General features: G+C 35.4%; 1 protein-coding gene and 1 long non-coding RNA gene across 12 annotated transcripts in view; one reads left to right on the plus strand and one right to left on the minus strand.

Annotated features, from left to right (window-relative positions):
- The window catches only part of LOC116419226, a 42,065-nt gene extending 23,446 nt beyond the window's left edge, over positions 1 to 18,619 (minus strand). The window contains exon 1 of the long non-coding RNA XR_004229485.1: positions 18,382 to 18,619. This is a non-coding gene — a long non-coding RNA (uncharacterized LOC116419226). The remainder of the gene's footprint in view (positions 1 to 18,381) is intronic.
- The window catches only part of RBMS3 (RNA binding motif single stranded interacting protein 3), a 1,441,154-nt gene that overhangs the window by 1,334,132 nt on the left and 80,981 nt on the right, over positions 1 to 26,041 (plus strand). The window lies entirely within an intron of this gene.

Raw genomic sequence — 26,041 nt, forward strand, 5'->3', positions numbered from 1 at the left:
AACTAAGATGTGTTGTAAGGATCAAATGAGATAGTATATATGAAATTGTTTTGCAAAATGTACACCATAATATATGAGTATTAAATCTTATGTTTCAATACTATATTATAGCATATGACTATAATTATATTAATGTAGTATAATTACACATACCTATATTAATATATAATTACATGTTACTTTAGTAATAGTATGGAATTACATATAAACATAATTTCTTTAATTATATTATTAGATCATAACTAAGGTACGACATGGCATTAGTGTCTCCTACTGTTTTAGCAATGTTTCATAAGAACATCACCATTAGTAAGAGGCAAATCTCAGTTCTGTTCAATGTTCTTGATGCCTCATTCCTTCAACTTTAGTCCCTCTATGCTCAAGTAATCACAAGCTAAAAAGAACCTTAAAAATTATTTATTCCAACCCCTCCTTTTTTCTTTTATTGTCTCTCCCCTCTTTCCCATTTTTCCCATTAAAATGGTTGGATGCTTTTCAGAAAAAAAAATGTCACTATCTAAAAATCTGAACTTTACCAAGTAGATAAATTAGGGTGATAAGTCATAGTATAAATGGAGGCTTCCTATTACAAAGATTTTTTTTAAGTAACAAGCCTTGTAGTGCATTTTAATTTGTGTGGATCATTGATTCTCAGAGACTCCTTCCAATGCATCTGGTTTGAATGGGTCATTGATTTGGAGGTTTATTCTGGTGATTCAGATCAGAGATCATTCCTGCTTATCTTTTCTAAAAGGCTCTTCTACACATATTTTCATAGATTCTACTCAGGAAAGGGAGGCACTCCACCTAAATTGTGGAGCTCTCTTCCCTTTTTGCTTTTCCCCATCATCATAGATGTATCTTGGAGAGCAGATGCAGTCCTGTGCATTGTTATCCCTTACTTTTATTTCACATTTAAGTCATCTTCTTAAATCATACATTTTTGATATAAAAATTTTCCTTTATAGCTTCTTATTTGGTTTGATGCAGCCTATTTACGCCCACCATGTGCCTAGCCATTAACCTCTCAGTGATAATTCTTAAGAAGTTATTGTGCTTTAATGATTCAGAGCCATACAAGACTTTGGAATATCAAAGTCTGTTTTTCTTTTAAACCATTAGAATCAGAGATTAAGAGAAGGAAAAGACCTTAAAGTTCATCTACTCTATCCCCTATGCCTTCCAACTGTACAAATTATCTTTAATTTCAAGGAGAAGGTACTATAACCTGGCACTTACTACTTCACAGAAAGACTGAGGATTAAAGACATTTGAGTAAAAATTGGGGAAACTAATAATCAAGGGCCAATTAGAAATGAGTTTTTAAATTCAGTCTCTTTAGAAATCGCTGAATCCAATCTCTTCTATGATAAAATGTCAGAACAACAATTCACATTTCAATAGTACATTAAGGCTTAAAAGACACTTTTCTTAGACTTACATGAATGATGCTGAGTAAAGCCACTAGACCCAGGAAAACATTGTACATAGCAATAGCGAGATTGTGTGATGATCAACTCTGATAGGTTTCTTCTCAACAATTCAGTGATCCAAAGCAATTCCAAAGAACTTTGGATGAAAAATGCTATCTGCATTCAGAGAGAGAACTATGGAGACTGAATGCAGATTGAAGCATCCTATTTTTGTCTTTTTTTTCTGTTTTTTTTTTTTTCATTTCTCATTATTTTTCCCTTTTGTTCTGATTTTTCACTCCCAACATGACTCATATGGAAATATGTAAAAAATTCATGTTCATATATAAGCTACAAAATAAAATTTAAAATATGGTATATTTTTAAAAGACACTTCTTTGCAAAGAAAGACAAATTTCTAATGTAAGTGCTGATGATGTTATCTTCTTTATTTTTAGATCAGAGGGGTTAAGTGACTGTTAGACTATAAACCCACAGTGTACTAAGTGTTAGAGCCAGAATTTGAATCTAGCTCTCCTAATTCAATTCCAATATTCTTTCCAAAATGAGTCAGGAGTAATAAGATTAAGATTTAAAAGGAAACTTTGTGATCATTTTGTCCAGTTCCCTCATTTTATCTGACATAATAACAGTAAATCTTTACAAAATAATAACGTAAGAAATCATTCCCTTTTTTGACAACAATATATATATTTGTTATATCTCATACCACTATCTTATAGAGCTTCTTACACATATTTCAAAACCAGATGACTCCAAAAACACCAATATACCTAGTTTTTTTTTCTTTCTATACAGTGAATTTGATATGCATATATGCCCCATGGCACCTTCTTAACTCCTAATATGAGGATTAAATAAATCAGAGATGTAGTTGGGAAGCTCCTCTTAATTCTCCCTATTAAGGCTGCTGTGCATATACTAAACAGCTATTTTTAAAAATTAATTATAACTTTTTATTTACAAAAAAAATATGCATGGGTTAATTTTTCATCATTGACCCTTGCAAAACTTTCTGTTCCAACTTTTCCCCTCCTTCTCCCCACCCCCTCCCCTAGCTGGCAGGTAGTCCCATACATGTTAAATATGTTAAAATATATGTTAAATCCAATATATGTATACATATTTATACAATCTTCTTGCTGCACAAGAAAAATCAGATCAAGAAGGAAGAAAAAAACTGAGAAAACAAATTCAAGCAAATAACAACAGAGAGAATAAGAATGCTCTGTTGTGGCCCACACTCGGCTCCCACAGTCCTCTCTCTGGGTGTAGATGGCTCTCTTTATCACTGAACAACTGGAACTGGCATCAATCATGTCATTATCCATCAGAACTGATCATTGTATAGTCTTGTTGCTATGTAGAATGATCTCCTGGTTCAAAGCAGCTATTTCTAAACTATGCTTTGTTTGGTATGACCTATATGTTAATATATAACATTAATATTAATATATTTATGTATAATATCATACTTTATATATTTCTTTAGCTTTATTTTCTACTTTATATATTTCTCTAGTGTTATTTTCTAGAGTGGATATTCACATAAGATTGGCTAGGACCTTGATGAGGGCATTGATGTTCAGTCGGCAGAGCTTGAATAGTCCTCAAAATAATGAAATCAATCCTTTGAAATAAAAAGGTGTTTTTTGTACATCCAAATGTCTTGTCATCTGAGTCAATAGTACCAGAGATTCAATTCTAGGCTCATGTTCACTCAGACTTTTTATAGGAAACTCATAGCAATAGATTTTTTTTTTTTTTTTTTTTTTAGGCAATAGTAGAGAAAATTAGAGCCTGCAATGCAGGTCAACTACTTGTGATTTCAGAAGTGCTTTATAGCTTGTATTCCTAGAGTGATGATGGGTTCCGAGGGAATGAATACTAAGACTCAGATTAGGTTTTGCAAATTCCAAATCCAGGCCTGTATGCACTCCAGCCTATTCTTTTCCCAGGGGGCAACAGCAAGGTGATGTAGAAAGTGATCTTGTTGGAATCGAAAGTCCTTGATTCAAAGTCCGTTCTCCCGATTGCTTCCTGTGTGTCCCTCAATTTTCCACATTTTTAAAATGAAAGGGCTGGAAACTCAATGATCTCTAGGTTCTCTTTCACTTCTAAATCTTGTGACACATTTTTATGTGCAAAGTCTAAGAAATCCAATGGCAACAAAAGAGATTTTCCCAAATGATGACATTTCTGGTCTTGACTCTACTTCTCCAACCTTATTCATGCCTTTATGGGGATGGTGGAATAAGCTTCTCCCAGAAGATTCTGCCAATATGAACTGCTAATCACAGAAATTGTGGGCATTCATATTTGCTGAGTCTTTGTGTCTGCTCTCTATGTGTCTGCATCTCTATGGATTTCTTCTCTTCTCTTTTCCTCTCCTCCCTTTTTCTCTCCTTCCCTTCTCTCCCCCTCTCCCTCCTCTGCTTCTCTTCTCTCTTTCCTTCTCTTCTTTTTTCTTTTTTTTCCTCCCTCACCTCTTCTATTTTCACTACTGCTCTCTCTTCATCTGAGTTCTTCTAACTCAAGGGGGACTAGAAGTACAGGGGCTGCTAATGGACTCAATCTCACTGCTAGCCAGTCCAGAAGATTTTACCTGTTCCATTTTTTACCTGCACCAGTTTTCCCTTTTGCTTGAGGTGGACTGGAGGCCCTTTGCTTCTGGAGAACTCACCATATTTTGGGGAGGAGGAGAAGAAAACAAGCATTTATTAAATACCCGATATGAGCCAAGCATTGCACTGAGTTCTTTGTTGCTATATCCCATTTGAACCTCACAACAACTCTGGCAGGAAGGTGCAATCATTACTCCACTGAGTTGGCTAAAATAGGCCAGTGCTGACCTTCTCAGAGTCACATAGCTAGCAGATGTTTAACTTTGCATTTGAACTCAGGTTTCTCTGACTCCAGGCCAAGTACTCCACTAACTAGCTTTTGGCTTGAGTCTCAGTACTGATCCTCCAATTGGCTTCAAATGAACATAGTTTAGAACTCCTGAGTTCAAACAGCCCACCAGCTTCAACTTCCTCAGCAGCAGAGATCATCACGTCCAGCCACATTTGACTGTATGATTTTGTGGATATCATATGTTTCTGTTTTCTGCTTTGGTAGTCTATACCAGGGTCTCCAAAGTGGGTACATATAGTGGGAGAGCAACTGATCAGTTAAGGAGCTCATCTCCAACTCAAACACACTGATCCTTATACCTTAACACTCCTCCATTCTGGCTTCCTCTACTGCTGTACAAGTTACCACCCTCCTCTTCTGAGCCAGGAGTCAGCCCTGTAGTACATTTGCAATCTAAGTACCATCAGGTCTAAATGTCATTGGGAAAATTTCACTCTCACCCCCTGATCTTCAGAGCACTCTATGACAGGAACTTGGGCTGCAAGGTGGTCACTGGGCAATACGAGTCTGGAACCCCTTCTTTTCATTTTAGGTAGGTTAGCATGAGTCACTCAGGATGGACAGGCTTGCCATTATGTAATTTCATCATAGCGTCTCCCCCTTCGCCCACCAAACCCACCTCTCTTCTCAACTTCCCTCTGACCACAGAGGGCACCAGCATCCTTGCAGCAATGGAACTTTCTCCATCTTTGGTGTTCAGTCCTCACTTTCCGGCACCTTACAAGGACACTCAGTCCTATCTTTACTCCTCTCGTGTGCATCCCCAGTCACAAAAATCTGACTGTAGTCTGCCAAGCATGAAACATAAAAGAGCAGTAGAAACATAAAAGAGTAATGGTTTTTCCCTCACCAACTCTCTCACATCCATCCCCTTCTCACTACTCACAGTCACCACTTGAACTCACCCAGGCATCCCTTCTCACCTAGATTATTGCAATGGGCTTCTGGTCCATCTCCCTCCCTCAAGTGTCTCCCCTCTCCAAAACCACCTCCACATAATTGCAATAATTTTCTTCTAGTGGGAGACATGTTTCTCCTTCACTAAGTAAAATAACTTCTAGTGGCTCTCTACTGAATCTAGGACTAAATATTATTTCTTCTTTATCAAGTATAAATTGATACCTTTATGTAGGTTTTACAACATAGATAATTGTTATTCCAGTAACATCCACAGAATATATAAATTAGTAAGCACATATAATTGGAAACCAGTTCTCATTTTTTATCAGTTGCATGCAATCAAAAAAAGATTGACGACCACTAGTCTTAGCCATTTTATTTATGTAATGTGTTCTCTCAGTCTTATTTTTCACAGTTTCCATCCCATTATTTATTTATTTGAAATGTTCAGTGATGATATTATGTTTCCATTTTGAATGAGTTCTTAGTTTTATTAGATCAGTGTTAATTCATCTCTCCCAAATGTGAATTCCCCCCTTGAATTGTTTTGGCTTTTTAAAAATTTTGATTGTTCAACTTCCTCAGAATACAAAATGTTGAACCCAAATGAAAATTTTGAATAATTTGTCCCTATGTGTTAAATAAATCATGACTTTTTTGTTAGTAAGGAAAACAAATATTTGCTTTAAACAAGATTTTTTTAATATCAAATCCCACTCATCAAAATCCTAATTGAATGTTGCAAGTGTAGATGAATCAGAGTCATATGGATTTAATTTCCTCTAAAATATTTGTGGGTTTAAAAATGAAGAAGAGCCTTCAGAAAAATGTGTTTTGGATCTTATCAATCTCAAGGGGTTTTGAAAATAGTTAAAAGATGCTCAAGAATACCCAAGTCTAATTTCAATTGCTTCTACAGGAAATTTCTGTTCTATTAATTGCTTTCTGCAAGGTTTGCAATGGAGTGAGATTTTTCATTGCCTGTACCTTGAAAAGCAAGACTAAAATATAGAATGTTTATAGAACTTGACTGTTGGAAGGGTCTTCCATGTTCATTTAATTCAACCCATACCTGAACAAACATCCCATCCACCAGAAAAGTGGGTACCTAGACTTTGCTTGAAGCAATCTCTAACAAACTGAAACCCACTTCCTTCTAAGGCAGATCATCCCACTTGTACATAGATCCAAATATTAGGAAATGTTTCCTTATATCAAGTCCACACTGTGTATTTACAACTTCCATCCATTGTTTCTGCTTCTAAGATCTCGGTCCCATCAGTCAAATTTCTTTCCCACTAATAGCCCTCCCAGTAATCATGCTTGCTTGCTTATTATTCTAATCAGTCTTCATATGAACTTACCAAAATAGTTATTTTGTTTTGATTTGCCTCGAGTACCACATTGCTGTTAAGGCAATAATTGAGCACCTAGCTAGGTGACAGTGGCTAGAGCTTTGTACCTGGAGTCAAGAAGACCTGAGTTCAAATGTGACTTCACTATTGATTTCTGTTTCTGTGAACCTGAACAAGTTCGTTAGCATTGCCTGCCTCAGTTTCCCCAACTGTCAAAAAAGATTAAGAATAGTACCTCGATACTAGAGTTGTTGTATCAAAAGAGATTAAATTTTTACAGAGCTTATCATAGGTTCCTAGCATAGTAAATGCTTAATAAATGTTTGTTCTCCTAGCCTTTGTAAAGCTAGCCCTAAACAGAGTTTGTAGGACAAAGAATGTAGAGTTTGTCTTAGTCTACCTTTGATATTCTGAAAGTTTCTGCACTCCCTTCCTGCGGTGTTTACCATTCCCAGAGACTTGATTTCTCTCAAAACTGCCAAAAGCTACACTGAAAACAAAGGATATAAGTCATTTGTATTTAAATATAAATGAGATTCTGTGGATCTATTATCTCTTCCAGATGTACTTGTATTTAAAATATCTCTAATTGTGGAAATGAAATTCTCCAAGTTTTTTTTTTTAAGTTTAGGAATCTGTGAATAGAGGAAAGTGTTGTTATTGTGGTTACATTTTGTTTTCTTGAATAGGAGAGACAGGAATGGAGATCAGATTGGAATTATCTGAAACCAACTCTCTCCTGTAAAAGCCAGCCTTATATTTTACACTAATTCCTTTTCCCATCCCAGGCAGATCTCTCAATATCAATTTGTGTCATTTCAAAAGAACATCTAAATATTTTGAAATAATATTTGGTCAAACTTTGAAATGTTATAATTTAAAACTATATAATATGCAAGAAATATTTTGAGAATTTATCATGATGGATTACTCTGGTTCATCTACCTTGTTCTTCTTGCCAAAGTCCTATTATGAATTTAATAAGCATTTACTTATTTATGAATTTAAAAGGATGCATTAAGTGCTTACTATGTAACAGGTACTATGTTAAGTCTGAGGATAAAAATACAAAACAGATATTTTAATGGGAGAGATGATATTATAGAGGAATCATATATCGGTCTGGGAAGTCACATGGATGATGAGGAGGATAATATAGCACAATTTCCAGAAATAACGATAGAATCGATTTAACTACAGATCCCACAGCAAGAGGAAGAAGGGAATATGAGGAGTTTTGTCTTGGTTAGAGGGGAAATGAAAACAGGGCTGAGGTGGAGCAGGGTTATTGCGAACTCTCCCCACTCAGGATAATATGGCACCACATTGGAAGCTCCTTTCAAAAACAGACTGGGGAGTAAAGAGTCTCACTCTTGCTTTATTGTCTAATAATATTAATAAGCTTTTTGCTGTAGGATAGCTGTTTTTGAAAAAGGGCTGGCATGATTTGACTGAGAATATGTGATTTCATTTAATAAAAGATGTGTTATGAGAAGGATTGACTGTACTTGGAAAAATCTTCAATCTTTACATTGAGATGTTACTCTATAATAAATATTACTTTAACAGCTTCCTTATTTTAAGAATGTTAGAGACTTGAGCTTTTCAATAATTCCCTCTATTCCAATTCTTTTTTAATTGGAAAGGAGATTATAATGAGTCAGTTAATGAATCAGTTATTGACATTTACATTACTCCAAATAATATCCTATTTCAAATTCTTTTCATCTGAAACATTCCACTAAATCAAACTGTAGCATGCAAATACATTCTTCAGGGGAGGCGGGTGGCCATGAGAAGTGACCTACTTTGAGGTGATAGATAACATAGAGAAATTGTTCAGTCTATTGAGCAGCAAGTTTCACATTTTAAAAAACCATAGAGATTCAATTCAGTAAATAACACACAAGTATAATCAATTATCCAGTTTTATTAGGCTAGCGAGGCCTCTTATAATAAAAGGAGATACTGGGGTATCCTTTTTTTTAATTTAAATTTTCATTGGTTAAAGGACAGCTTGGAAACTTGAAACAACAAAAATCCCCCAAACTAAAAGTCCTTTCAAGTCATCTATGGTTTGTTTTGTTTTGTTTTTTCATTAATTTAATCTTAAGCTTCTGGTAAACTAACATTGAATTTTTTTCTTTAGAAAACATCCTTTATTTCTTTTTATCCCCCAAACAATACATAGGATGAAATCAAATGGAATTCTAGCACAAAGAACTAAGAAACAGACTAAGTGAAGAGATAACCTAGATGAGTGATAAATAAAAGGGAAAGAGTTTCTTTATTCTGCATCTATTACTGACTTGTGAAAAAGTTACATAAAAAAGTATTCAAGTCAAGACAGCAACTTTGTTTCTTTTAAGTTTTAGCTGATTAATGATTAATTTTACCAGAGATTGTATGTATTGATGATTTATTTTTTTTTTCATCTTCTGGGAACTCTTCCATGACATTCTTTACTACAATTGACAAATATTTGATGACCAGAAAGAAATTTCTGAAGAACCCCTATTCACCATTGTGTTTGCCAGTATGTGACTTTCCAATTTTAAAAGTCTTTATTTTTAATTACATTTAACTGGATACTTTGGCTTTTTTTTCCTTTTCAGTGGAGAGTTAGCATAGATCAGAATTAGCAATAGAGTTTGTTAGAACATACCACGTTCTTCACAGGAATATCTTACTTCTACCTTTAGCCATTTTGTACGAGATTGAGCACCATCAGTCAACCTTTGTTTTTCTTTCTCCTGTAACAGTGTTCTAACAGCTTCCTAGTGCTAAAATCGAGTATTTTCTAATTAAAACCAGAAAAATAAAGTCAATTTAAAAATTCATAACTTTGAAAGTCCCACTGTCTTCTACTCGGGTGGCAATAATCTTGTACCTACCAATCTACCTTTTTAAAATTTCTTAACCAACCATGACTGATTGACAAACAAATCTTTATTTTAGTTTTATCATCATGATGGCAAACAGTAAATCAAATATTTTAATAAAAGGTCCAATACAAAGCCTTACAGACAATTATTTGGCTCATCTTTATGATCAAATGTGGTTGGCTTTCTAGGAAACAAAATCTTTCTTACCAACCATAGGCCATCTATTGTTGCCAATTCCAATTCAATTAATTTTATTCAATGAGCATTTAATATGTATGTGCAGGGTGTGAGATAGGACTTATACAGAGAGAGGATAAAGACCACAATAAAGCTCAGGGAGCTTTTACGCTCTGAGGGAAGAGACAAGGAGCAACATATACATAGCCAAGAAAATGGGGAAAAGCAATGGATGAAAGAAGAGTACTAAAGGCATCATTTAAGAATTGCCTCTCAAACTCAATTCAGATAGAGGTAAGAAGGGAAGGTATCTCAAGCATGGCAATGGGAAAGAAAATTTCATATCTGAAGAATAGTTTGGCTAGGCTATTGAGTCCCTAGGTTCAGGGTCAGGGAGACAGAATAATATGAAAACACTGATTGGAAACAAATAATGAAGGGATTTAAATGCCAAAGTCTGTCCCTGGTCCTAACAGCAGTAGATAGAAACTTGTTGAAAAAGGGAGTGATGTTGTCATACCTCTTCTTTAGGAATATCAATTTGGCTGGCATTGTATTGCTTACCTTCTCAATTCATGTGAGAGGAGTTGGAGAGAAGAATTTGGAACCCAAAACTTTAAAAAAATAAGTTAAAAATTAAATAAGTATTTAAAAATATTAAAAGAGTATTATCAACTTGACATTTGTGAGAATGGATTAGAGAGGGGAAAGCCAGGAGAGAGGAAAACCAGTTAGGTTTCAGTTGCAATAATTTAAAGGTAAAGAGGGTCCAAAACATGGTGGTAGCCATGTGATTACAGAGAAGGTAACAGAAGAAAGAGTTGTGAGGGTAGGTATATTCAGCCATATTTGGCAACTGATTGAGTAGAGAGAGGAGAGAGGAGGAGGAGAGGAGAGATAAAGAAGGAGAAAGAAATGGAGGAGAAGGTTTGAAGAGGAAGAGCTAGATAAATTCTATTTAGAGACCGTGAATTTAAGATACCTGGAAGATATACAAGTAGAAGTGTTCAGCAGACAGTTGTTATGCAAGACAAACTTAAGAGAATATCAGAGCTACTAATGAAGACTTGGGAGTCATCCCCACAGAAATGATCATGAAAACCATGGAAAATGAGATCTTGGGGGGAGGATATATATATAGAGAAAGAAGATGACCAAGACAGGGCCATAAATTAACCTCACCGAGGGTGAGGAATGGATGAGGATTTATCAAAGGGGATTAAGGAAAAACAGAGGAGAGAACTTGGGGAGAGAAATGTAAAAAAAAAAAATCCATCCTCAATTTGACTTGCAAATGGATATTAGTAGATTGTGACCCATAGTGAACATCAATTTTCCCACCCATCTTAAGTCTTTCCTTTTCTTAATTTCCCAATCACTATTAAGGAATGACCATGATTCCCATTAACTAGACACAAAATAGGTGTCATCATCAACTTCTCATTATCTCTCATGCTTCATATTAATATCTACATCCACACAGATTTTTTTTCTTCTGACTTTGCTCCATTCTAGTTTAGGCTTTTATCCCCTCATACCTGAACTATTGCAGTAGTTGCAACTGGGTCTCCACCCCTCAAACATCTCCCAGATCAAGTTCATCTAAAATTCAACAGTAACATTAACCTTCCTAAAGTTTGAGGCTCATGGAGGAAGTTAAATTTGGAGACTATTGAGAATTGGTGAATTGGGGAAGAATATCACAAGCAGAAGAAAAGAGTAAATTGGTAGTGCAAATGTAAGTCTGAAAGATCTTAGTCATTTTGGTTAAGATGAAATGGAAGAATAAGAGTTGCAGAACAGTGGGAAATTTAGTTAAGGTCAGAAGAGGACAGATGGTGGAGGGCCTTGACCTCTGGTCTGGTTCCCAGTATCATTTACTTAATTAATTTTAGGAGACTCGGGAGAATCACTTGCAGCTTTTCTTACAGAACTAGGTCTGATTGCCAGGTTCTAGAGAGCTTAAGTCTTACTTTAGGATAAGGGCCAAAACAGCATCTACATGAGAATTACTGCAAAAGCCATCGACTTACATTGGTACTTTTTAATGAGTCTTAAATTCATGTAGACCATCATTCTCTCATGAACTCCCCCTTTTTCCATCAATGATTTGAGAAAGCAAAGAAAATAATAATAATAATCTAACTCTATCCTCCTATTGGTTGGGGGATTTGCCATAAGTGCCCCCACTCCAGATACCCATGGTATATTGGAATTTATATAGTTTGCTCCTCAATCTTGTTAATTGTTCACTTGGCTGGAGGAAATGGCCACTGTCAGGTTATATAGCATTTAAATCATATTATAGGTCAGGAGCCATAGTTACAAGGAAGACTAATGTATCTGGCCTCTTTAATATCAGCTATATAGTTCCTAAGACAGGCAACAAAACCTGAAATAAATTTATATAGGTCTTTAAGGATCTCTCTCTGTAGCTCTCCTTTTTCTTCTCTTCCTCCTCCTCTTTCTCCCCCATCTCTCCCTCCTTGACTCTTTTATTTCTCTCCTTCTCTCCTTTCTTCCCTTTGTCCCTTCCTCCATCCCTCCCTCTCTCCTTCTCTCTATCTCCCCCACTCTTTCCCCTCTCTCTCTCTGTTTTTCTCTATTTTCCTTCTCTCTCTCTTTCTCTGTCTCTCTCTTCCTCTTTTCTCTCTCTCTTTGAGTCTCTCTCTGTCTCTGTCTATGTCTGTCTGTGTCTCTCTCTCCAATGCATAATCTATCTATCTATCTAGCTATAGTCTATAAACATGTAATCTATATAATATAATATTTATACATATATATAATCTATAAACATTTATAATATCAATTGATTATCCCTCAATCCTGGGAGGTATGTGCTATTATTTTCCCCACTTTATGGATGAAGAAACTGAATCTAAATATATTTAAGTGATTTGACCTGGAGTTCCAGAGCTAGTAAGTTTCTGAAGGACTGTTCTTGTCTCCAAGAAAAGCTTTCCACCCCACCATGCTGTCATGGGTGTTGGAAACAATGGGCCAGCCTTGGGGATTGGGAAAATCTATATCCAAATGCTTAGGATAAATGTGAACTTTATAACCTGGACAAGACATCTTAGGTGATTTTCTAATACTATAGATTACAGGTGAGTTGCTAATCTCTCTCAATGAAGGTAATTTCCATATATGAGGTTCCCTATATTAATGAATTCTCAGGTATGGGGGAAAAGGAGGGAAAAGTATGGAGAACAGAAAGGTAAATCAAATGATAGAAAACCATAGGATCATATATGTAGAGGTAGAAGGACTCCTACAACAACTCTTTTTTATAGATTAGATAATTTTACAGATTAGGAAACTGAGGCTACAACAAATTAAGTGACTTACTCAAGATCACAGATGGTAACAAAATTGGATTACATAAAAATAATAAGAACATGTGACTATCTTTTAGGGTACTTGGTCATAAAAGATAATCTTTGCCAAGTGTCCAGTTCATCTTTTGCAGGGTCTGGAATTTTAGGAACTCCCTTTGGACTACTGGAATTAGAGACATAATGGATTCCATAAGATGGTGATTGCTGTATTCAATAACTTTGTATCTAAAAGAATACCAGGCTCCGCATATGGGTATGGGAATGGGTGTGTATGCGTAAGAGAAATATATTTGTCTTCTTTTGTGGTGTCTCTAAACATTTCAAAAAATTAGAATCTAGGTATCTGGGGGGTTAGTATATATAATGTTAATAATAAAACAATTAAATTCACATAGCCTTATTTTATAAGCCCTTTAAGAATATAAAAATGGGCTTTTACCCATTTAAACTGATGTCTTAGGTTGGAAAGGTCTGAATAAATTTGACAAAAGGAACTGTCAATCAATAATCATTTACAGGGCTGGGGAGCCAGCTGAAGCAGCTGGAAAGAGAGGAAGCATCAGCATGGGCCAGAGAAATCAAACCACCACCACCATTTTGACCATCATCTCTCCTGAGATCTTCTTGGAGACAGGCAGCTCAGGAGCCTGAACCCAAGAGCCTTGGGAATGGCCCAGCTTCCTGCTAAATGACCCCAGTCACCATCTTGGGAAGTAGCTCCTGTGGGAATGCAGTCTGGACCCCCTTTTCAGGGACTGCAGCCACAGCTGCAGAAGACTCAGAAAAGAAAGATCTTGCCATCAACATCCTTGGCCCTGTCCAATGGATCAATGTCCAATACTTATATAATTTTAAAAGTGGAAATGACAAAAGAAGAGATATGACTACTTTGTCACAGCACCCTAAGGACTGTAGGATAACTCCATCTAGTTTAGAATTGAAATCTCCCTTATGTATTGTCTCCCCATCAGAATAGGAGCTCATTGAGAATGGGGACTGTCTGGCCCTTCTCTTTGTATCCTCAGCACTTAGCCTACGGCTTTGTCCATAGTAAGCACTTAATGTTTTATTTATTCATTCATTCATTATTAAAAACACAGAAACATTCATGTCTCGCAGGATATTTAATGAATGAATTTCATGAATTTCACCAACTCTAGAGAGTCATCAGTGAGGAAATGAAAAAAAAAAAAAATAGCACAGTGCTCAGAACAAGACCTTTGGAGGTTTCCTCATGGTAGCTACATAATATAGAGCCGAAGAGAATTCTCAGAAAGCAAAAGCTAACGAGAAGTGACCTGGATAAAACTAGAATCTTGATACCATTGGTGGAACAATGATAGTATTTAGGGAATGGTGAGCTTGATTGTCTTTGTATACAGGCTAAGGAGGCATCTCTTTGGGTGCATCTCATTCCCCACTAACCTCTCACCCTAAAGAAGATTTTCTTAAGGAGTCAGGGATTAGTAAAAGATTAGCAGGTGAGTTTCTCAGCCAGGTTAGGGTTCTCCACAGAATTAGGAAACAGCTAGAGCTGGAAACCTACTGAAGTCAAAGGCATGAAGAATCACATAATCCAACACCAGTAGCCCAAAGTCTGTTCATCATAGGATGGTGATGGTAGTGGTGGTGGTGGTGGTGGTAGCAGTACTAGTACTAGTACTAGTAGTAGTGGTGGTGGTAGTAGTAGTAGTAGTAGTAATAGTAGTTATAGTTATAGTAATAGTATAATAAGACAACTACAAAAGAAAAACACATGCTTTTACCTGGGCAGCAGTCTTTCAAACTGAAAACATAAAATCAACAATATTTTATTATTTCTGTCTCCGGAAATCTCTTGCTTCAGTCCCCTTGTCATTATTCATATGGCAGTTGCTTTAGCTCAGATGTTCATTACCTTTTTCCTAGATTCATAAAATGGCTATCTTGTTGACTTCCTTCCCCAATCCAGTTTGTCCTTCTCATAGCTGCCAATCTTGTACCTTAAGCCCAACCAATTTTCCTGATCAGGAATCAAATAGAAGCCCTTCCATTTGACCATGAAAACTCCTTCCCAAACCTGGCCCCAAACCACTTTTGTAGTCTCATTGTGCATCACTTACTTTCTTAAATTTAAAGAAACAATCACTGGGACTTACCTGCTGTTTCTCATATGCCATATTTCATTTCCCACTTTATTGCCTCTGACCTGGCTCTCTCCCTTGTCCTTAATATTCTCTCCTTCCCTTCACCTCATAAGATTTCCTCCTTCCTTCAAGGCTTAGTTCAAGTTCCAATTTATATGAAGACTTCCTTTTCCTCCCTAGTTCTTAATACCATTCCTTTAAATTGATCTTGGATTAGTTTTCTATTTATTCCAAAAACACTTAAATATGTACATGTTATTTCACCTGGTAAAATGTAAGCTCTCTGTGGACAGTAATGCTTCCACTTTTGCCTTTGTATACCAAAGCTTGACACAATGCTGGAGTATAGTAGGGGCCTTCTAATTACTTAAAGGTTGATTTATTTGAAATCATTCCAAAATTATTCCTATAGGCCTTTATTAAACAGAAGATGAAAAGAAGAATAAAGATAACTGACATTTACAAAACCCTTTAAGCTTTGCAAGTACTTTGTGCCCATTTTCTCATTTGAATCTTCCAACCACTCAGTGACCCAAGTGCTAAGGGTACTATTAACCCCATTGCTAAAGATACTATTAATCTCATTTTATAGATGAGAAAGATTGTAACTAGTAGCATTTGAGCCTAGGTCTCTCTGACTCCAAACCCAGTTATTATGCCATGTTAAGAAAATAATCAGAAATATAAATCAGAAAATCTAAGGGTTCAAATTGGTATAGGAACAGGAAGCAAGTCATAATTGGCACCTAATACCCTTATGATTTCAACTGGAAAGAGCCTCAGATGTCCTCTTTTCCAATATCTTCTTTTTATTGATGAGAGAGGAAACACATCCATAAAGGTTAAGTGATTTGCAGCAACAACAAGACTATACAACTATCAATTCTGATGGACATGGCTCTCTTCAACATGATTTCAATGGTCTTGTGATAAAGAAAGCATCTGAACCCAGAGAGAGAACTATGGGGACTAAGTGTGAATTACAAGATAGCATTTTCACTCTTTTTGTTGTTGTTTGCTTGCATTTTATTTTTTTTTCTCATTTTTTTTCTGGTTTGATTTGATTTTTCTTGTGCATTATAATAATTGTATAAATATATATGTATATATTAGATTTAACATATATTTCTACCATGTTTAACATAAAAAAAGGTTAAGTGACTTGCTCATGGTCCCACAGGTAGTAAAAAGTAGTACAGGATTTGAATTCAGTTCACATACCATCTTTTGCTTGCATTATTGAGAATTAGCTCAAAGAAGGCTTTGTATTACCCAGACCTCTTTCCCTTCTCCACTCAGCTAAAGATAATATAACATTTGGCTTGGACCGCACAATTTTAGGACTGTTAGGAATGCTTATAAATATATCTTTTCTCCATTTATGTCTACAATTTTACCATTAGAGATTCACTCCTTTTGTCTTTATTTTACCAATTATTAGAATAGTGGTTTGCATAGGTTAGGGCCTTAATAAAGGCTTGTTATATTAAATATGAATGAGGTAAATCTCCCTTCCCCCATACCAGTAAAATGTGTATATGGACAATTAAATCTATCAATCAACCAAGATTTACTGGTGTCTTAAAGAAAGGGGTGCAGATAGAGGACTTGGGGAACTGAGCATTTTCACTCTTTTTGTTGTTTGCTTGCATTTTGTTTCCTTTCTCATTTTTTTTCTTTTTGATCTGATTTTTTTTTTTGTTCACCAAGAGAATTATATAGACATGTATACATATATTAGATTTAACATATATTTGTACCATGTCTAACATATGTCTAACATATTGGATTACTTGCTATCTACAGGAGGGACTAGGGAAAAAGGAAAAATTGGAACACAAGGTTTTGCAGGGTCAATGTTGAAAAGTTATCCATGCATATATTTTGAAAATAAAAAGCTTTAATAACAAAAGAAAGAAAGAAAAGGGTGGGAAAGCCAGTGATTGACCTCAAAGAGCTTATATTCTAATGGAATTGATAAAGAGCTAAGATAAAGGTTTCTGATTGGAATTGAGGAAGGGTATTGAAGAGGCTATGGAGAATAGGTTTTGGATAAAGTGGGCAAACATCGATGAGATGTCACCATTTTAAAGTAGGTAACAAACTGAGTATATGGAGCATCTGGTAAAAAGACGGCCAGGCCATTAAAAGAGGAAAAGGCTTTGAACTGTGATTTGTGAAGGCCTCAAGCTCATGCTCTACCCATGCTCATGCATGACCCAACATGTGAAGGACACAGCAGCCAGAATCCCAGTCTCTTACGTGAGTCTGGCCTGAAATGTTAATAGGATTACTATTCTTCATGGAGCATCAATAACAAGGACAAAGACATTAATTCCCCCTGTCAACCCCTAAGTAGTGTTCCAGCACATTAAGTACTTAGGAGTGATTTTGGGAATTTGAATGATAGATATCCATAGGGAAGCATTTCAGACTCAAAGAAGTTACAAATTACTGTGGCAGTAACGATGATATTGATTATCCCGACTGAAAATAGTTGCCGATCAACTGAGTCTTCAAATCTGGAAGGTCATTGGTCATTCACCTTTGCTTCAGCTATGGGAATGTCAGTGGTTCTTGTGCCTCCATTTCAGCACATGTGATGTAATTAGAGAAGGTTTTCAAGCAGCTTGCTTATGAAATGGATAAATCACTGAATTTAGATCCTTGAAAACCTGAGTTCAGATCCTACTTCTTTGGCTTAAATAAGCAACTCTTCCTCTGTGTGCCTCAGTCAACATGCTAGGATTTATCTACTGAGCCATAACTAAGGATTTCTATAAATCTGGCCTACCACTGCATTTAGTCGACTAGGTGGAAGGCAGCCACTACTTTCTTCTAGGCTAGCCTTATTTTTGTCTACAAAAATGTATTTGGTCATTAATGGCATATGATACCTCTATAAAGTAATTCAAGTTGATTTTATTTTCGGTTTAAAAATTTACAAGAACCTATCCACAATGTATTAAGGAACTGTTGATATACATGATCCTACTGGAAAATGGGTCTGTTCGGAAAACCAGGAATGACTGATGGATTAGTGTTCTGGTTAATGGATGGATAAAGCACGGAGTGCTCTATTTGTTCTCAGTCTTATCAGAACCCCAGATGTTGCTGGTCCTGTGTTGCTTTACCCAAAGCTTACTCTAATGGCTGGCCCTAGTGACAAAGTCAATATTATCTGTAGGAGGATTTTCATCACGGTTTATAAGAAACCACTTTTCCTTTACAAAAACAAAATAAAATGTTACCTAAAGTGCTCGAGTCTTCTCCTAAAAATGTCCTTAAAGGATGCTCTCAGGTCTCTTCATGGTATGTTCTGTTTTTTAACGGACTTGGATGTGGTCTCTGAGATCCGTGAGATCAGAAGAATGGAATGAAAGTGGACACAGATGACATTGGAGCTGTTTCCACAGCTGGACCCACATCAGCTAGAGGAGGCGGTCCCTCACAGATGAATTAGCTGGCTGAAGTACATGATGCAAAACATCTGCTACAATGGGAACAAACAAAAACAGCCAGCCTTTGAAGATTGCCTCCTGAGGGGGGCGAGGAGAGGGGGAGGAGGGAGAAGGGGACAACATTCTCTGTAATGGGGCTGAACATTGCAGTTGTTGGCAGGCCAATGTTTTCATGCTTGCTGTTGCATGAACTAAAGCAAAAATATATGTTGGAAACCTCTGGAGTTAATGTTTTTGTTGAATGTCCTCCCCCTTCTCAGTCCCCTCCTGCCCTGCTTTTTGTTTTCAAAAATGGTCTGCGAGAGAGAAAGAGGGAGGCTAGGAGAGGGAAGCGTGGGTATTTCTATTCAGAATTTTCTTTTCCTTGGAGGCTCCTTCACTAACAGTATAATTTCAACAGAGAAACTATGAGAGGTCAGAAAAGGCATTTCTACAATGAGATTTACCTTATCAGTATTTCCAATATTGCATTATTACATGTAATTTTAAATGGGTGAAAATGGGAAATTTTTTCACTGTCAAGATCATGACAATGCTTAAGGTCATTTTTTCTAGCAAATTAGTAGCCAATAGAATTAAAGGCACAACCAGACTCTCCTCTACCCCTTTCTCAAAGAGTAATAGGAAATGATCAAAACATCTCTAATTATCAAACTGCCTATTTGGACCCCTCTTCCTGGTTGTCCCAAAGGTACCAGAGATTCAGCTTGTCAAAAGTAGAATTCATCATCTTTCCTCTTAAACCTGCCCTACCCTCTTTCTGGCAAAGATGGTAATCCAGTTCTCAACATGGCAATTGCGTGGCACAGAATTCTATACTTGGAGTTGGAAAGACATGAAGGTTGAGACATTTTCTAGCTGTGTGACCCTAAGCAAGAATTAACTTCTGCCTGCTTCAGTTTTCTCATCTGTAAAAAGGGGGATAATAATAGTGCCTTCCTTCCAGTGTTTTTATGAGGATCAAATGATCCTCAAATGTTTTCAAAACTCTTTGCAAATAATAAATACTAGTTACTATTTTTAACCTCAACATCACCCTCATCTCTTTACTCTCACTAACTTTTATATCCAATTATTAAATCTTAATTGATTTTATCTCTCAACATCTTTTATGTCTGTTTTCTAATCATGTAGCCACTATACTAATTCCAATGAATCAATCAACAAGGATTTATTTAGCACTTACTGATTACCAGACAATGTGGTAAGCCCTGGGAATACAAAGAAAGGCAAAAAAGGCAAAAACTCTTACCTGGACTATTCCAATAAGTTTCTAATTCATCTCTCCACCTCCAGTTTCTCCTAATCCTAACTATTCTCCATAATCTGCCAAACAGATAATGGTGAAATACAGAATCACATATCTTAGAGCTGGATGGAAACTAAGAGCACACTCTTAGACACAGAGGTCTCTCTGTGTCTGTCTCTGTCTCTGTCTTTCTCCCTTTCCTCCCTCCCTCTCTCACATAGGTAGATAGAGATGGCCTATACTGCAAAGAAGCCCCACTATTACATACCTGAAAAATCATAGTTTCTGCTAGTCTGACCTTGTCATTATGCTGCTCAAGAAGAGTCAATGACTTTCTATTGCCTCCAGGATAAAAAACAAACTCTGCTATTTAACATTTAAATCTGTTTATAATCTAGCCCTAACCTGTCTTGCTAGAATGATTTCACATTATTCTTTTTTCATATATTCTATGTTTCAGTTAAATAAGTTTATTTACTATTCTGTACATGCTACACTACATTCTGTCACACCTGTCTCTGTATGTTTGAATTCCCCCCACCCCCAGACCTTATTCTTAGAATGTGCTTCTTCCTTATTCATCCTTTCATTGTCTTGAAATGTTTAGTTTCTATCAAGGTTCAGCTCCTTTCACCAAGTGTCTCCCCTCCTCCCAGACAACAGTGAGCATCCCACCTGAAAATATTTGACTTTAAATTGTTGATAGTCTGTAATTACTTAACTATGTCCATAATTTATACCCATCCCCAGTCAAATGGATGCTTTAAAAAAAATTGGGTCATACTATTCTAATTGTGTCTACCCAACACTTAGGAAAGAAGTTTACTTATATAATAAAGCTAAGAAATGGACCTATGATTTCTCCTGGTAGGAAGTTCCCTCTACCAATATTGGTTCCTTTTCTGCAATTTATCATCTCAGAGAGTTACTCAACTCAGAGAGTTACTACTTACTAGACTTAGCAAGCCAGTATTCGTCAGTAGTGAGACTTGAACCTTTCTGCTCTGAGACCAATTATATCCACTATTTGGGTCTTGTACATAATAGGTTCCAAATTGATGTACGATAAATAAATGCCTATTAGTGGATTGTATGGGGATACTGATACTGATGCTTTGAACTTGCGATTAAAACCAATACAGCTATACATTGAAGTGAGTTTTCAGAGCTATTGTTTGGAAAATGTACAATGATATCATAAAAATAGTACAACAGAAGATGGGATGCTCATGTGATGAAGATGGGGAAAGAGGCAAGTATTGAGTATGAGCCCTGTGGTGAATTGAGAGAAGTATTTAGACAAATATCTCCAATGGGCAGCTATAAGTAGGTATGGTCTGTATATCTGAAGGGTTCATCCAAATCAGTCACATCACATGTCCATTTAATACCACAGAAATATGTTGGCAAAGTACACCTATGCTTTAACAAATATTCTAATGGGGAAAGGAAAAGGAGTTCTCAGTTTTCAATTCTATTAGTTTATGAAAATCCTTCCATAGATACAAATTAGTATTTATCATCGCCACTACTGCCACCACCACCACGCCGCCACCACCACCATGCCACCATCACTACAATCATCATCACAGCTAGCACTTAGAGCTTTTGAGGTTTGCAAAATATCTTGCAATTTTTTTTCTCATTTGATCTCCACAAAAACCCTGTGAGATTGATGCTATTGTTAGCCTATTTTACAGATAAGGAAACTGAGGCACATAGAGCTTTTATTTTCCCCCAGGATCACAGAGCTATTTGGTATATGAGACCAAATTTCAATTCATATCTTCCTGATGCTATGTTTAGAACTCTATCCCCTGGGTCAGCTAGTTAGTTAGAACAGATTCTTGAAATGTTGGCACACACCTGCTGATAAGGGAAGTGAACAAATCTTCAGAATGACTTTTGTGTAGATTCAAGTCTTAGAAAGTTAAAGAAGATGAAACATGATCTGTTTTAGAGACCTTTATATTGGCCATGCAATGAATATCCCAGGGCCATATCTGGTACTTGGCCTAATTTCATCTGTCTCCTGGGGTAATGTTGTTCTGGTCACTGTCACTTTTACCCCGGGAATAATCTTCTTCCCAACCCAACCAAGGACTCCTGTGGTTTAAGGATCAAAAATTGTTGGCTTGTTCTACTGGGGTTAATCAACTAATCAACATTTCAAAGGCAATAGTAATACTTTGAAACCCCACAGCCAACCCAAGAGTCTTTGTGCTAAAAGCAAGTTACCTGGAAATGACCTTCACCTCAGGAAAAGGTCACATATGTACAAACATTCATATCATAGTTCTTTTTGTAGGGGCAAAGAACTGATTCTTAAGGGAGTCTCTGTCAATTGGGGAATATCTGAACAAATTACAGTATATGAAGGGGAAAAAAAAGATCACTGCCCTCAGAGAAATGATGAAAGGTATGGTTTCAGAGGAAAAAAATGTGTAAAGATTTGAGTGGACTGATGAAAGGTAAAATGAACAGAATCATGAGAAAAAAATTATGTAATAACATTATAAAAAAGGAAAAAAATGGAAAATTTTAGAATTTGTATGAATATAATGATCAATTATTATTCCAGAAGATAGATGATGAAGTGTGCAATCAAAGTTCCGGAAGAGAAGTGATGGAGTCTAGGTAAAGAAAGAGATATGAAAATTAGGACATACTCAGCATATGTACTCGTTTTGCTTGACTATATATATGGGTTATACAGATTTTGTTTTTCTTTAATTTGCAGTGAGATGAAAAGGAAGGTAAAAGAAGGAAAGCCATTAGAAAAAAAGGAAGAAAGGTGTGAGGGAAGAAAGGAAGGGGAAAAAAAGAGAAGAGAGTAAGGAAGAGAATTCTTCATTTTAAATCATTTTCTGTATTTTGAACATTTCCTTTTTATTTTTCAACATTTTTATGTTAAACATAGTCATTTTGTACAAGAAGACTCAAGTAAAAGAAAGAAATGAAAGAAAAAAAGTAAAAAATAGCACACTTCAGTCTATTCATAAAATATCACTTTTTTCTCTGGAGGCCAATAGTATTCTGCTTCATTTGTCCTTTGGGATTATCTTGGGTTGTTGTATTGCTGAGAATAGCTAAGTCTTTCACAGTTCTTCATCAAACAATTTTGCAGTCACTATGTACATCTCTTAGTTTTGTTCACTGCACATTAGTTCTTGTGTAAGTCTAGGTTTTTCTGAAATCATCCTGTTTGTCATTTCTTAGAGTTAATAATGTTACATTACAATCATATGCCACAGTTTTTTTTTTTTTTTAGCCATTTCCCAATTGATAGGTATCCCTTTGATTTCTGATTCTTAGCCCCTACAAAAAGACCTGCTATAAATATTTTTGTACAAATATATCCTTTTCCTTTGTTTGAATGTCTCTGGGATACAGACAGCAATGGCATTGCTAGATCAAAAAATATAAACAGTTTTATAGTCCTTTGAGTATAATTCCAAATGGTTGAATAGTTGAATCAGCTTACAATTCTACCAATAGTACATTAGTGTCTTCATTTTCTCTCATGCCATTCAATGTTCAGCATTTTCCCTTTTTTGTCATATTAATCAGTATAATAGCTGTGAAGTGGTAACTGAGAATTATTTTAATTTGATTTTCTCTAATCAATAGTGATTTAGAGTATTTTATATGATTATGGATAGCTATAATTTATTTTCTGAAAACTACCTGTTTATATCTTTTGACCATTTTGACTAAATGGTTTTTGGTCTTTTAAATTCCACTCAATTCTCTATATATTTAGAAATGAGGCCTTTGTCAGAAGTACTTGTTACAGAATTTTCCACCAGTTTTCTCCTTTCCTTTTAGTCTTGGTTGCACTGATTTTGTTTGTGCCAAAACTTTTTAATTTTATATAATCCAAATGATTGATTTTATATTTTATAATGCTCTATATATCTTCTTTGGTCCTAATTTCTTACTTTATCCATCAATCTGACTGATAAACTAATCCATGCTCTCTTAATTTACTGAGAGTATCATCCTTCATTTGTATATCGTTTCCACTTTGAATTTATCTAGCTAAAAGGCATGAGATGTGTTGGTCTATACCTAGTTTCTTCCATATGGTTTTCCTATTTTCCCAGCAATTTTTTTTTTCAAATACTAGGTTTTTGTTTCAAAAGTTTGGATTTTTGAGATTAGATTTCTGTGGTCATTTACTGTAATATGATTTGTATCTAATCTATTGCACTGATATACTTTCTTAGCCAGTACCAGATCATTGTGATATTGCTTTATAATTTACTTTTAGACCTGATAAAGTTAGACCACCTTCTTTAACATCTTTTTCAATAATTCTCATGATAATCCTTGGGCTTTTGTTCTTTCAAATAATTTTTTTTTATTTTCTAGCTCTATAATTTTTTGGTAGTTTGGTATGACACTAAATAAATAGATTAATGTAGGTGGAATTATCATTTTTATAATATTAGTCCAACCTACACATTAGCAATTAGTATTTTTCCAGCTGTTTAGAACTTACTTTATTTGTGTGGAAAGTGTTTTATAGTTCTGTTCATAAAATACCTGGCTTTGTCTTGGCAAATAGATTCACAAGTTTTTTATATTGTCTCCTGTTATTTTAAACAAAATTTCTCTTTCTATCTCTTGCTGCTACGTTTTGTTGGTAATACCTAGAAATGTGGATTTATTTTGTATCCTGAAATGTTGTTAAAGTTGTTATCTATTTCAAGTAGTTTTTCTTTTTGTTGATTCTCAAAAGATTTCTAGTATACTATCATATCATCTGCAAAGAGAAATACTTTTGTTTCCTCATTGCCTATTCTAATTCCTTTAATTTTTTTTCTTCTTATTGCTATAGCTAATAGTCCTCATGCAATATTTAATAATAGAGGTAATAATTGGTGTCTTTGCTTCACTCCTGATTGTGTTGGGAAAGCTTCTGGCTTAGACCTATTATACATAATGCTTCCCAATCATTTTAGATAAATTTTACTTATTTTAAGTTAAGTTCTATTTATTCCTATGCTACCTCATATTTTTAATAGGAATGGATGCTTTATTTTTGTCAAAAGCATTTTCTGTATTTATTGAGATAATCATGTGATTTCTGTTGGATTTATTATTAATATGGTTGATTATGATAGTTTTCCTAATATTCAATCAAGCCTTCATCCCTAGAATTAATTCCACCTGGGCATAGTGTATGATCTTTGTTCTATACTATTATATTCTCTTTGCTAAAGTTTTGTTTCAGATTTTTGCATCAGGAATATTTCCTCTTCTTAATTTTGAAATTTCATGAACTGAAATACACACACACACACACAAATGAGATCGAGAAGGAAGAATAAAAAGAAGGCCAACTAAATCAATTGCCTTTGACAAATCCATTAACCTTTTGGGGGTATGATAATGACACTTAGTAGGAAAAAAATGCTCCCATTCTCCACTGGCAATTCTTTTGTGTATTGTTATTCCCACTTAAAGACTTTATAAGTAATAATTTCAATATAACTAGTGATTCCATATAAAGCATACTATTCATGAGATGCCTTATTATATTTGAAGCCCTTACAATAAGCATCACCAATACACCAAATATGAGGACGAGGATGTTATTGAGCAGAAACATTAGTGGCCAGAATGTCATTAGCCTCCCTACTGTGAATGTGCCATTTAAATGGTGTCCTTATAAATAACACCTTAAAAGCACATTACTTAATGGTGTATTTATGCTTGCCATCCAACTGTTCTTATAAAAGAGATTTAAAGGAAAAGGAGGGAGAGTACAGAAAATATTTTATTTTTAATTAAATTTAATTTAAAAGATTCTGTATTTTAATATTAAAGTATTTTTATATTTTATTTAATATATATTTTATTAACCACCAACTATGTTCTAGACACTGTGATAAACACTTCATGTTATCTTATTTGAATATCAAAATAATTCTGGGGACATAGGCATTACTATTGTTCTTTACAATTGATGAAAATGAGACTGATAGAGTTTATGTGACTTGGCCAGGGTCACACAGCTATTAAGACTGAATTTGAACTCAAATCTTCTTTACTCCAAACTTAGCACTATATCCATTTTGCTGTGTACTGTTAGCTATTTGATTGAATAATGATTTTGTTCTGAGAATGATCATGAACACACCTTATTCATGTGTCCAGATCAATTTACTGAAGATCTAATGCCTGTAAGGCATT

This window comes from Sarcophilus harrisii, chromosome 5 (genome assembly GCF_902635505.1).
Source record: "Sarcophilus harrisii chromosome 5, mSarHar1.11, whole genome shotgun sequence".
NCBI lineage: Eukaryota > Metazoa > Chordata > Mammalia > Dasyuromorphia > Dasyuridae > Sarcophilus > Sarcophilus harrisii.